Source organism: Eucalyptus grandis, chromosome 7, assembly GCF_016545825.1.
Source record: "Eucalyptus grandis isolate ANBG69807.140 chromosome 7, ASM1654582v1, whole genome shotgun sequence".
In the NCBI taxonomy this organism is placed as follows: Eukaryota; Viridiplantae; Streptophyta; class Magnoliopsida; order Myrtales; family Myrtaceae; genus Eucalyptus; species Eucalyptus grandis.
In genome coordinates, this window is record NC_052618.1 from 43212390 (window position 1) to 43225224 (window position 12835).

A 12835-nucleotide genomic window follows, 5' to 3' on the forward strand; every position below is an offset into this window, starting at 1 on the left:
AAGCATTGGGAGGTGGAACCAACAGTTCTATAAGAAAAAGCAGCAGCAGCAGCCGGCGTTGATGCAGCAGGAAGCCCTTCTCAGCAGCAGTCGCTCTACCACCCAGGCCTCTTGGCTCCTCCTCAGGTTCCTCGCCTTCCCCGTCTCCTCTCGTGTTTGATGTCTTTTGCTTTGGGCTTCGCGAGCCGTGGAAATTTCGATCGTTTGAGTGGATGCGTCTCGATCGCAATGATTCCGGGCGTTCCCGTGGGGGGTTGTTTGATCCGAGGAAGATGATGGAGCGTGAACAGTTTGGTCGCAATCTAATTTTTGTCGTCTTGTGGGGTCGGGCTGTGTTGTCGGACGAAGATTGAGGTCGCGGGAAGTGGTTTGTTTGTTTAAATTTTTTTTGCAGCTAAGGTGTGCAGTGCTTGTCCTTGGATACCCTTGAGCGCGTGTTGCGCAGTTGCTTGTTACATGTTGTGAAGACATCTTTCATAGTAGATTAGTTATCGAAAGAAGGCAGGAATGCGGTAGAGCTTCTTGTCTTTCATTGTTTAGTTCGATTTGTTAAAAAACAAATGATCTGTGCAGATTATAGAGTTCGCCAGTTGCCGCTGCCCATAAGGTACTGAGGCTAGTGCGAGTAGCTATTGTTGTTGGCCTTTTCTTTTATCAGGAAATATATATGCATATATCTACCTATACAGCAAAATTTATTGTCTAAAAATTGGAGTTCGAGACTGTTGTCTCAGTAATTCTTAAATCAAAAATTGGAGTTCCAGACTATTGTCTCGGTAATTATATCTACCTATACAGCAAAATTTGACTATCTCTCCCATGGAGTTGATAAATGATGTTTATGTGTCCATCCTTTTGAGATTGACTATCACTAGTATAATGTTAAATGCATTAGATGGAGTTATTAGGAAGCATCTTTTGCTTCTCTTTAATGGCTGTAGTTGGCGGCTTATTGCCTGCTAGTAACTTGTAGCAAGTGGATGGGTAGAAGCTGATAATCAAGGAGCATTGCCGCGCTGTGACATGTACATGCACTCTGCTAAACTGAAACTAACATATGTTAGCCTTAATTATGCGCTGTTCATTTTGCCTGATATTCCTTTTGTGGCCTGTGCAGATGTCGTTGTGGCACCTCCCTTTGTATACATTGACCAGGTTAAGAATTCATTAGCATGCAATTGAGATAGCTTCTCAAAACTCTTGGACTGGGAAAGGTGGAGCTTTCACTGGAGAAATCAGGTAGGTTGCTGTTGTTGATACACAAGACACCAAAGCCAAGGTTTTCTCCGTGTTTTTTTCTTCACTTTTATTGCCTTCTCTTCATGGAAGTTCATCCTGGTTGAAAGAATTCCAGTCTGCTAGGTTCCATGATATGTATGCATAAGTGATAAAGTTGTGGCATCATGTCTTGTGAGTGATTAACTTCATTGGTGTTTGAAGATCCTGCTCTAGGAAAATAATTATAATTAACAAGCCTACCACAAGTGAACCGAGGTGTTTTCATTTTAAAAGTCAATAAGGTAATTGAAATTTCATATTTTTGCATATTAAGGAGAGGTGAAAATAGGGAATACTTCCATAGAATGTATCCTCAAGAATGATAATTGGTTGAGGATTTTGTTTTATTCCATGTATAGTGCATTTAGTCTAAATATTTGGTCTTTCTTTGTCTAAACTTTCAGATTATCCTTTTGTGAAGCTCCTTCTAGGCGTTAGGTCATTGTTTCTCAAAACTTAGTTTTACCATGTTTAAGATGTTATGATGGATCATGAAGATTTCAAAAAAAGCTCCCTAAATTTTAAACTTTTTCTATTTATTTTTTTTGCTGTTTCTATTATTTTTGTGAGTTTATTTTTTAATTATTGATGGCCAATTGCTTGAGTTTGGCTATTGAGTTGATAGTTTTACCCTTGAGTGTCGGTGTTGTGATTGTTTGGAGGTTTGGTTTGTTTAGGACGGCATTGAATTTCAAAATTCAATCTTTCTTCAATTCGGCAAGAACTCCAACGGACAAAGGTTTGCTCGCGTTAGTCAATTAATCCGCCGTGTAAGGTTATTCGATGGCTGGATCGGAGGTAATTTTGAAGTCATACTATGTAAAAGATATTTACTTTTTAAAAAATGGATGGGATGTTATTTAACTTGTAAAGTATTGCCTTAATCAATTTTGTTCTTTGTTTGCGGTATGAAACTACTGATTTATCACATGTTATTCGTGATTTGGAAAAGATTTTGAGTTTACAATAGGAATGGTTTTTGCAAGTGAACTTGAAACGTATCATAAATATGTGGCATATGCTATAGGTAAAGGATTTGGAGTGAGGAAGTTTAAAGATTAGAAGAAATGATAAAGGAGAAAATAACTCGCGCACTTTTGTGTGTAATTGTGAGGATATTCTATCAACTCATCCGATCAAGAAAGAAAATATGAAAAACTTGAAGTTAGATGTGGTTGCCCTGCATTTATCAGATTTAAAGTTGAGAACGGCACTTATGAAGTCATAGACTATGTTCCCAAGCATAATCATGAATTTATACCGAAGCATCAAGGCATTTGATAAGATGTGGAAGAATGATTTCTGACACTTGCAAGAGGTTTTAGTTGACATGGCGAAAGCTGGCATTGGGGACGGCGGCATATAAGTTTTGGCAAGCGAGCAGAGGAAGCCAAAATTTGGGTTTTCATCTTCGTGATTGTCAAAATTTTTTGCAATGTGAAAGATTAAAATTATATAGAGGGAGATTGTCAAAGTCTTCTAAATCATTTCCATTGCATGCAAATGCAAATCCAATATTTTCTATGCACAACAAGTAGATCAAGATGGTAGATTGACCAATCTATTTTGGAAAGACAGTTTATCCAAATTTGATTATGATTGTTTTGGTGATGTGATGGTTTTTGATACCATATCGTACTAATAGGTATAGCTTGATATGTGCACCTTTTGTTGGAGTTAATCATCATTGGAAGAACACTTTATTTGGTTGTGCATTTTATTAGATGAGACTGCAAAATTCATTTATCGGTTATTTGAGGTGTTTACGAAGTCTGGGAAATAAGGCTCCAAAAACTATTTTCAGCGATCAAGATCATGCCATGGCAAAAGCTATTCAAATAGTGTTTCTGAATACTCAACATCGCTTATGCACTTGGCATATCGAGAAAAATGCTAATAAAAATATTCCACATCTTTACCAGAAGCAGATATTTAAGGATAAATATTTCTCAAGACTTATGTATAAATGCAAATCAGAGGATGAATTTGAAACTACTTGGAGAAAAATGCAAGAAAGTGGGATGCGAGAATAACAGGTTGGCTTCAAAGGTTATATGACTTGAGACATAAATGGAGTTCTGCTTTTGGTCGTGATATTTTTCTTGTGGTATAAAATCAAGTCAAAGGAGCGAAGCACTAACAATGTCTTCCAACAATTTTCTAAGAAGACATCGACCCTTATACAATTTGTTCACTATTACGAAGAACAGTTGAAACATATGAGAGAAATTGAAAATCAAAATGATTATAGTTCTCGTGGGACACCCAGATTGCAGATTTCATATAATGGGATATTGACACATCTTTGCTTAGGTGTATACTCGTGCTATTTTAGGAGGTTTTATGAAGAATTTCTTCAAAGTCTCTCCGAAAGAATTTCAGGTACCACTCGATGGGTTCATTTATGAATATACTCTTAAATGTGATGGGATTCAAAGTGAACATGTTGTTAGATTTAATCCCACTGACTTTTCAGTCTCTGTGAATGCAAATTATTTGAATCGAAAGGGTGGTTATGTCGTCATGCTTTGCACATTTGAATGGGGAAACATATCGGTTTCAGCCATTCCATCTTCATATGTATTGAAAAGATGGACTAAAGGTGCGAAGCAAGGGTATGTGAATGATGAATCTCATGAAATATCACCCGGTCCATCCACATTTAATCGGTTTTCGCTTTAATGTAAAGTGCTTTTGAAGTGATGAGTTTGGGAGCCCAAGATGAAAATACTATGAGGATAGCAAAGAACTTGAAGGCAACAGTGGCTGAAATTGCATCATACAACTCAAGTGTGACTGTGACAAATGATGCTAGTGATGACGATAACAATAAGGCTTCTTTGAGTGAGATGCCGATATTGGACCTTGAAGGAAAGGAAATGAACCAATTTATGGAAGGCAAAAGCTCAAGTGAGAAAAAGAAGAAAAATCTAAGAAACAAATACCCCCGATGCCAATAAAAAATCAAGGTTAGTTGAGTGACATAAAATTAGTTTATTTTTATACTCACGTTATATGATTTGAATTAATATGTTTTTTTTTTTTTTTTGTAATGTAGAGCTAGCAGTCCAAGCAATGCCTGATGAGACTTATGTGCCAAATTTTTCAATAAATTCAACTCAGATTCGAAATGTCTTTTGTCCTAGCAACATTGGCGGTCCTATAGTTAGTGTAAATTTCCATAATCAGGTGTGTCATTTTGAGTTCAACATTTTATATTTATATTCTATTAATTGGTTCAATTTTTTTTTATATAGATGCAACCACAATACGCCATGCCACCAGAATTATAAATGGTTTTCATCATTCCTAGTCAGGTATTTAAAAGTTTGGATTACTATTAGAATTGGCTGATATATGTTGCAAATTTTAATGTTTATATTGAAGTTTATCATTTATAGAGATTGGAGTAGCAACATAAATTTCTTGGAAGGATTTTGTTACATTTTACTAATGATATTTTCTTATATAAAGGTGCAACCACCATATATCATGCGGCCTGCGAATATGGATGGATTTTCCCTATTCGCAAGTCAGGTATTTAAAAAGTCTGCATTACTATTTTATTGTTGGCTGAAATTCTAATGTTTATTTTTAGTGGTTTATAGTTTATAAATGTTGGTTTAGCATAATAGATCCCATGGAAGCATTTTAGTACATTTTACTAATGAGATTGTTTTTTTCATATAGATGCAAACACCATACATCATGCCACAGAGGATTATAAATAAATTTTCTCCATTCACTAATCGGTACCTATTGTGAAAATCATTTTAGATCCTAAAATATTCTAATGCTTATTGATAATGGTTTCTTGGCGATAGATGTTGGAGTACCATAATAGATCTCTGGAATCAATTTGAGTCGGGTATAAGTTGGCTCACTTCTTTTTGATATGAGATTATTTGAGATACTATTTATGCAGTCACATTGTTTAGCAAACCATGCCTTTTATGAATGTATTATTTTAACCTTTGTACAGGGGTCATCAAAATTCATTTCAACATCCTGAGATTAATGAATTGAACAATTCTTAAGGCATAAACAAAGCATGGTTGCACCATAATGCATTGGGAGATGAAGGATAAGTAAACAAAGTTTTCAAAAATACATCCTTGACAATTGTGAGTCATGCAAGTAAATGTCATTGCTTTGATGCTTGCTTCTATTATTTCTCCGCTATGTCTGATTGTCACTTGCTGTCCTAGGGCTCAAGTTGCTCAATACATGAAGACTGAGTGAAGAGTGCTTTCGCAATTTCCAGTGTTATCATATTCGTTGTCTTGCTAAGGCAATCTGCATCAGAAGATAAGGGTTGTTCCATATTCTTATCTAGGCGTTCAGTTAGTGTTCTTTCCTGATTTTCTTCTAATTGCACTTCTCAGCCAGTGATTTATTTCATCAGATGCTGTAGGGTGGCGTGGGAATCAATCCATTTTTGTTTCTGGAATTAATATGTGTCACATCCTGATTGGGGCGGGTGTAATTAAATGAAGATAATGTAATACTTAACTTTACAGGAGGCTGGACCATATAATGGCAAAACTGTAACATTACTAGAACTCCTTTCGACCATGGTTTGTCACGTGATGATGCTTCTTTCATTGCTAGAAGAGTCTATGGGAATTCTTTGGTCACGTAATCCTTTTCCGCCATGTTGATTGCTCCTCTGTGTAGGAATATTTTGTCAAACAATCTTAAGGGTTCCATTCCAATTGAGCTTTCCGAATTTGGGTATTTAGATACCCTGTAAGTTTAAGTTCTTTAGTTTTATTTATTACCCCATGGTCAACATGCTTGGATTGTTGCTTATTTGTACTTCTACGCAGGGATCTTTCCAATAATAAGCTCAGTGGTTCTATCCCATTTTCTCTTGGTGACTTGGAACATCTGCTAAAGCTGTGAGTGTCATAAACTAGAAAACAACGATCACATGGAGATGGGAGGTATCATCTGATCTTGTGCTGACTTCAGTGTTTTTCTCTTTGGAGGAATCTTGCAGAAATCACTTGACAGGATTTATTCCTGCTGAGTTTGGCAATCTGAAGCATCATGGATATGTGTAAAACCTATTATCTTAGTTGCCATAATTTCCTTTTGAAGACTGAGAAATTCCGGAGTCTCTAATTTAAGCCTCTATGTTGCAGAGATCTTTCAAATAATCATCTATCAGGCTTGATCCCTGAAGAACTTAGTAAACTTCAAAGCATATTCTCATTATACGCATTCACTCCCTTTGATAGGCCTTTGATGGTTTTTCATAATATTCCTAAACTGGGATATATTTGGTGCTTGAGATTGTTATTCACAAATTCTTCGTTGTTTGAGCTTATTCATTTGTCCCATACTTCTACATACATAATGGGGACCATTGGCTACATAGACCCATAATATGCCCGCACTTCTCGCCTCACAGAAGTCAGATGTCTACAGCTATGGAATTGTTTTACTGGAGTTGCTGACTGGCAGGAAAGCAGTGGACAATGAATCCAATCTCCCATCACCTGGTTTGTCTTTTGTCCAAAATCCTTGACTACCTCCTGTTTTTCTTTTAGGTCATAACTCTTACATGAGCGAGACTGTTGCGAGTATGCGGATAGCCGAATCTTGGGCAATTGCATAATATCGGCAGTTTAGTTGCCCAACTAAAAATTTTTTTTAGATCTGGTCATGGTATCAAACATGTTCTTTGCACGCTCTGTGAGGAATGGCAAGGTTGTCATTCCTGCTTAGAATTCTAGGGCTCTGCATGTTTGGTCAATCTTTGCAGTTTTCGTTGTTCACAATAATGACTACTTGCATAATGCAAAATAAGTACATCTCGAGATTTCTCTTATATAAATTGCTTTGGATTCTCATTAGATCTTATCCAAAACTGCAAGCGATTCGGTAATGGAAACGGTTGATCCCGATGTCACTGCCCCATGTAAAGATCTCAGAGCGTTGAAGAAGGTTTTCCAACTTGCTCTCTTGTGCACTAGAGCAACCATGGAACGTCCCTACCATGCATGAAGTGGCTAGAGTCCTCGGAAGCCTATTGCTGTCCACAACCCCACTGAAGCAGTTATCTGCGGTAGGGTCCGCTTTGCTTCCGAGCACAAAGATCGCTAGTTACATGGACAAGTATGCAAATTTGAAGACTCTGCACTTGGTAAATTGCTCAGCCATGAGCACCTCGGATGCCCAACTCTTCCGTGAATTTGGTGAGGTGATCTCTCATAACAGCAACCTGGACCTTGAAAAAGTCGGCTTAAGTAAGGATGGGTAGGCTTTTAGGTGGGATGGAGGCAAAAGGAAAATGTATATATGTGGAACTCGACTCTCTCTTGTTACCAAGCTAGTTTTTGTACTTATCTAGTTAGTATCAGCTTTCTAGCTGAAGTAGAAAAGGTTGAACAAACTCACTGATACTGATAGGTCAAATGGGGTTGTGCCCCGATTCTTACCATAAGCGTTGCGCTGTGTTGAAGTACATGATACTAATTTTTCACATAGATGTAATCAATTGTCGAGTACTCTTAGCTCTGATGGTACAAAGTACCAATGAATGGATGCAGTGTAAAATAGATCAAAGATCGTTTGCCAAGTGATTTTGGTACATAGTGGAATACAGCATCTAAATCTGGCTAGAAGTACCGACTTAAAGTTAACTCAGGTTTTACCACCTCAAGAATCTTCCTTTCCAAATTTTCTAGTAAAAGTCTTGGGTTCTGATTCAGCAGAAAATACACGAACATCTGAAATGGACTACTAACTTTTATTTGATGCAAGTGAACATATATACATACTACCAGTCCATCGTCCCCGCAAAATACATGGGCAATGGCTTTGCACCTCAGATGTGGCTTTGCCCTGCTCGCTTCGTAGTTTGCAACAACCTAATATCCTCGTGGAGAAATAAATTACTTAGTACAAGTGGAAGATGTATCCAAAACCTGAATAAAAACCATACACCCCCCAAACGCAAATGAACCTCGTGGGTATGAAACCGAACTAGGCCGAGCACAATCTATAGATCTCAAGCTAAATCCTCAGGGTCAGCTTTTTCAGTCATCGAGTCTTCACTTGCGGAACTAAAACTCTCTGAGTTGCACATAGCAGCAACCTTCAAAACAATGCCGTTGCTCAAGGTGAGCGGTCTTCTCTTAGATATCCCCACCCGTTGCTTCCCAAAGGAAAAATTGCAGCTTCTGTCCAACATCTGACTGGATGCGAAGATATTTCTACACCTTCTGCTGTAAGCATTTTTCAATTTTCGATCTCTTTAACAGATGAAGAAATAGAAGCATTTGCTAAGCTCATTGAAAGATTTTCACTTGCCATCATAGAACTTCGATATGCCCTCCCTGCAAATATTCAAAAGCAACCATAATCAATGGCACAAAAGGACGGTATATCTTCACGGATAGTAAGGACCATTTCAACTCAAACTTTTTCCCGTGTTTGAGAAAATCAACTCAAGTCGAAATTTTTTTCAGGTAAAGCAATCATTTTGACAGCAAGTATGCAAAAGCAGTAGCTTATCTCAGCTCTAACCTAACAAATCTAACCATCAATGAACTCCAACTCCAACCTTTATGAGGAAAAGAGCAACCAAATCTGATAATCCCATGATAAGTGGAATTTGAAAGACATTCAACAGGTTATGAAGCAACATCATAATGCTACCTCCGGACACAGGACTTCAAGGCAAGCCATCACATTGTCCTAACCATGTATTACTATTGATGTTAATTTGTGAGAGATCTTTTAGATCGACATTCTTTTATGTTATTATGATAATCTATAATCATGGTGCATAAGAGATGCTTTATTCTACTGTTATGAATTCTTTATTTATGATAAGTTTCTTCTATTGCTGTGATAAGTTATATATATTTATATATATGATTGATTAATTTTTATTAATGGATAAAACAATATAATTAGCATGATATGTGATTTTAGTGATAACTTTTGCCCTTATCGGTAAAGTTAAAATCACATGTATATGATGTATGTTGGTAGTAAAGTTTATATCCATGTGTAGAGAAAATTTCAAGGATTAGAATTGAGTAGTGGCCAGCTAAAGTGGCAGAAGCAGTTAGTGCGAAATTTCGGTCTCGTATGTTGATTGAGATGTCTCTGGTCTAATGCGTGGTCATACTTCCAAAGGAGGTGATTGTGTATTAGTTCATGGAGGGATACATGATGGTGTGGTAGAAGATTGACCGATCAGTGGTTCATCTGCCCAAAAGTGATGAATTCACAAAGATTAAAATATATTCTCATAATGCTATCATGTGGGAAGTGTACAATTGCATGTCATGTATTACGCCCAAATGTGATTATATGATTATGCGTGTAACTTTCTAAATGTGTACTTGTACGTCAAGTTGATGCTAATTATATATATTGCTTGTTTTTCAATTACATTTTCTGTAATTAATAACTTCATTATTATTGTGGTTTTTATGATTCAAATTTTAAGTAGTGGACATATGATTTCTTGCTTGAGAAAAGAGTAATAGAATTCGCATACGAGTCCATGAAGCGTTCCATTTAAGAACACTTGAAAAGTGACATCTCTTGATTGCTAGCTAAAGATGATGAAAGCTTTAATGGTTTAAAGTTATGTTTTATCTAATACTGAAATTAGGACACATCTGTAAATATTATATTTAAGTTCTAATGGCATATACATCTCGTATATGGTTGAAGATGTTGTCAAAATTTTCTATTTAAAGAATAATCTCACACATGTCTAAAGGAAGAGTAGAAAAGTTGACAATGTTGATATTATGTCTACTCTTAACGGTTATCTATAGACTTCTATAGATTATTGTGGAAATAAAATTACCGAGATAAAGAATAAATTGATTACAATTAGTCTTAAAAGGTTGTCAGGTTTAATAGTGACCGTGGGTATTTTGGCAAGTATGACAATGCGAAATAGTTTAAGGGTCATTTGTCAAATACTTGATAGATTCGGGGTGGTAACTTAATTACTATGTCTGAAAATCCTAACAAAAGATTTGGCCGAAAGTATAAATGCACCATATTGAACATGGTGATGAGTATGATTAGTAAGACTAATTTATCCATAAGTGAGTCGATATTTTTTAAAGCAACTTTTTCACATACAAAATGTGTTTCTTATCAAAGTTATTTCATAAACTTCTTTTGAGTTATAGACTGGACATAAATTACTTGAATCATATTAAATTTAAAGGTGTCATGTAGAAGTGAGGTTATTTAATTCAATATTAAGTGTGTTGGAATTTAGATCCACTCGGAATTATTGTATATCTTACCCAGATTGTTAAAAAGTGTATCAATTTTATGACCCTAAAGAAGGTACAAGTATTATTACAAAAATATTGGCCAACCGTATTGCTCTTGTTTTGAACTATCGATAAATCCTTCCCAAAATGCTTTGTTAAAGGAAAGAGGATTAGGGATAACATATTACCGGCACATGAGTTATTCTGGATTTCACTGGACCCGTACCTTCTGAAATGTGCTATTAAAGTTGATTTTCGTAAGGCTTACGATACGGTTGACTGGGACTTCTTGGAGCTTACTCTCTTGGCTTTTCGTTTTCTAGAGTGGTTAATCCGTTTGATTATGGTTTTGCGTTCGCAGTCCCAAGTTCTTTGTGTCTATCAATGGGAGTTGCACGGTTTCTTCTCTAGTGGCCGTGGCATCAGCCAAGGGACCCTATGTCTCATTACCTTTTCACTCTTATGATGGAAGTTTTCGGGCATATTGAACTTGAGGACTTTGGTCAAAGAATTCAAGCCTTCTCGGAGATGCAAAGTTGTGAGATTGTCTCACCTTTCTTCGCCGACAATGTTTTCTTGTTTTGTCGGGCGGATTGGAATTTTGTGGTTGTGATTAAAAGGAGCTTAGATATCTTCTCCTCTGGAGTGGTCGTATACGGAACAAGAGCAAGAGTGATATTTTCTCTCTGGTGGTCCATCTTCACTCGGAATAATATTCTCTTGGCTTTTGGTTTTCAAGAAGGTAAACTCCCTATTCGCTATCTAGGGTTCCTATTATTTCTTCTAGGTTGGGAAGACATAATGCATTGAATTGATTGACCGTATACTACAAGAGTCCAATCTTGGGCTCATCGGTTTTTATCTTTCGCGGGAAGACTTCAACTCATAGGTCGGTTCTCCATTCTATACAGGCTTTTGAGCCAATGTGTTCACTCGCCGTCTACTATTTTAATTAATATTGAGCGCATCTTGAGACAATTCCTTTGGAAAGGTATTGCCCTCGTAGGGGTAGGGCCAAAGTCTCTTGGGAAGACATTTGCTTACCTAAAATGAGGGTGGCTTGGCTATTAGAAGCCCGAACGATTGCAATCGAGCCTCCATACTTAAGTACATTTGGGTCCTCTTTACGATAAAGAATCACTTTGGTGCCGTTGGATTCATTCTAATTTCTTAAAGGAAATTTCTGGACTTCTTCCCAACCTACTATATGTTCATGAGCGTGGAAGAAGATCTTGCAGCTAAGAAGTTTTTCGCCAGTCCTTCCGATGGGAAATTGATAACGGTCTTTTGGTATCTCTTTGGCATGACAATTGGCTTCCTTGCGGTCCGTTAGAGTCGATGGTCCCTACTTTTATTATGGATGACTCTAGCCTACCCAACTATGCAATTGTTGCAGACCTTTACACTACACGGTTCCATGCTCAAATCTCTCATGGAGAGTCGGGTTTTACCCTCTCGGTTTTGTCCAATGCCCGTGATAAGTTCTCGCAGCATCGGCTTGGAACTTCATTAGATCTAAAAGACCGCGTTCCTTGGGCTTCTCTCGTTTGGGATAATGCTTTAGCTTTGTGGTTCCAATTTCTCTTATGGCTTATTGCTAAGAATCGCCTACCAACCCAAGTGTTCCTCCTCTCCCATGGCAGGATTGATTACTCGGTTTGTGCTTTTTGCTCCGCCCAGGTGGATTCAATTGATCACTTGTTCTTTCAATGTCACATCTTGGCTACTCTCGCATATTTTTGGGCTTCTAGGTGTAACTTACCGTGGGGGAAAAGATCTGAGCAAAAACCTTACCTAGGCGGTGAAGTTCTTATCGGGGAATGACTTCTTCCACAGTATGGCGCGATTCTCTTTCGGAGCTCTTTGCTATCTTATTTGGAAAAAGGGAAATTGCATCGTCTTCCGTGGTGAAACATTAGTCTTATCGGCTCTAAAATCACCTCATTAAGGTTGTGAAGGACAAAGCACTTGTGCCTTCTCCAAGGAATAGAAGACTTCACATAGGATGGGGCTTTGACCCCTCAATGTTTATTCGCAGCCTTGCTTCTCAAGCTGCTTGGGTTGTGTGACTTTCCCCGCCGTCCCGGCTCTCCTACTCGCCTTGCTTCTTGGTGTGTGTTGAGTTTTGGTAGCTGCTAGTGTTTGACTCTTTGCCCGGCTTGTGGGCTTTTGCTTCGTGTCGATGTTGCCTTTGTGGTGTTTAGTTCGGCTCCCTTCCACTCTTTTGTTGTAGTTAGAGTGTAAGTTTGGCGCCGTCTTTCTGTAATTTTTCCAAAGTTCAATATATTTGCTTA

General features: G+C 37.5%; 1 long non-coding RNA gene across 2 annotated transcripts; it reads left to right on the forward strand.

Moving 5' to 3' along the window:
• Positions 1–4221: 4221 nt before the first annotated feature.
• LOC104451275 lies at positions 4222–4579 on the forward strand. Of its 2 annotated transcripts, none has more exons than XR_005552984.1 (3): positions 4222–4247; positions 4337–4449; positions 4536–4579. It is a non-coding gene; the product is annotated as an uncharacterized LOC104451275 (long non-coding RNA). The 2 variants fall into 2 exon arrangements; XR_005552983.1 differs by having other exon boundaries at positions 4337–4467; positions 4536–4563.
• The last annotated feature ends 8256 nt before the right edge of the window (positions 4580–12835 follow it).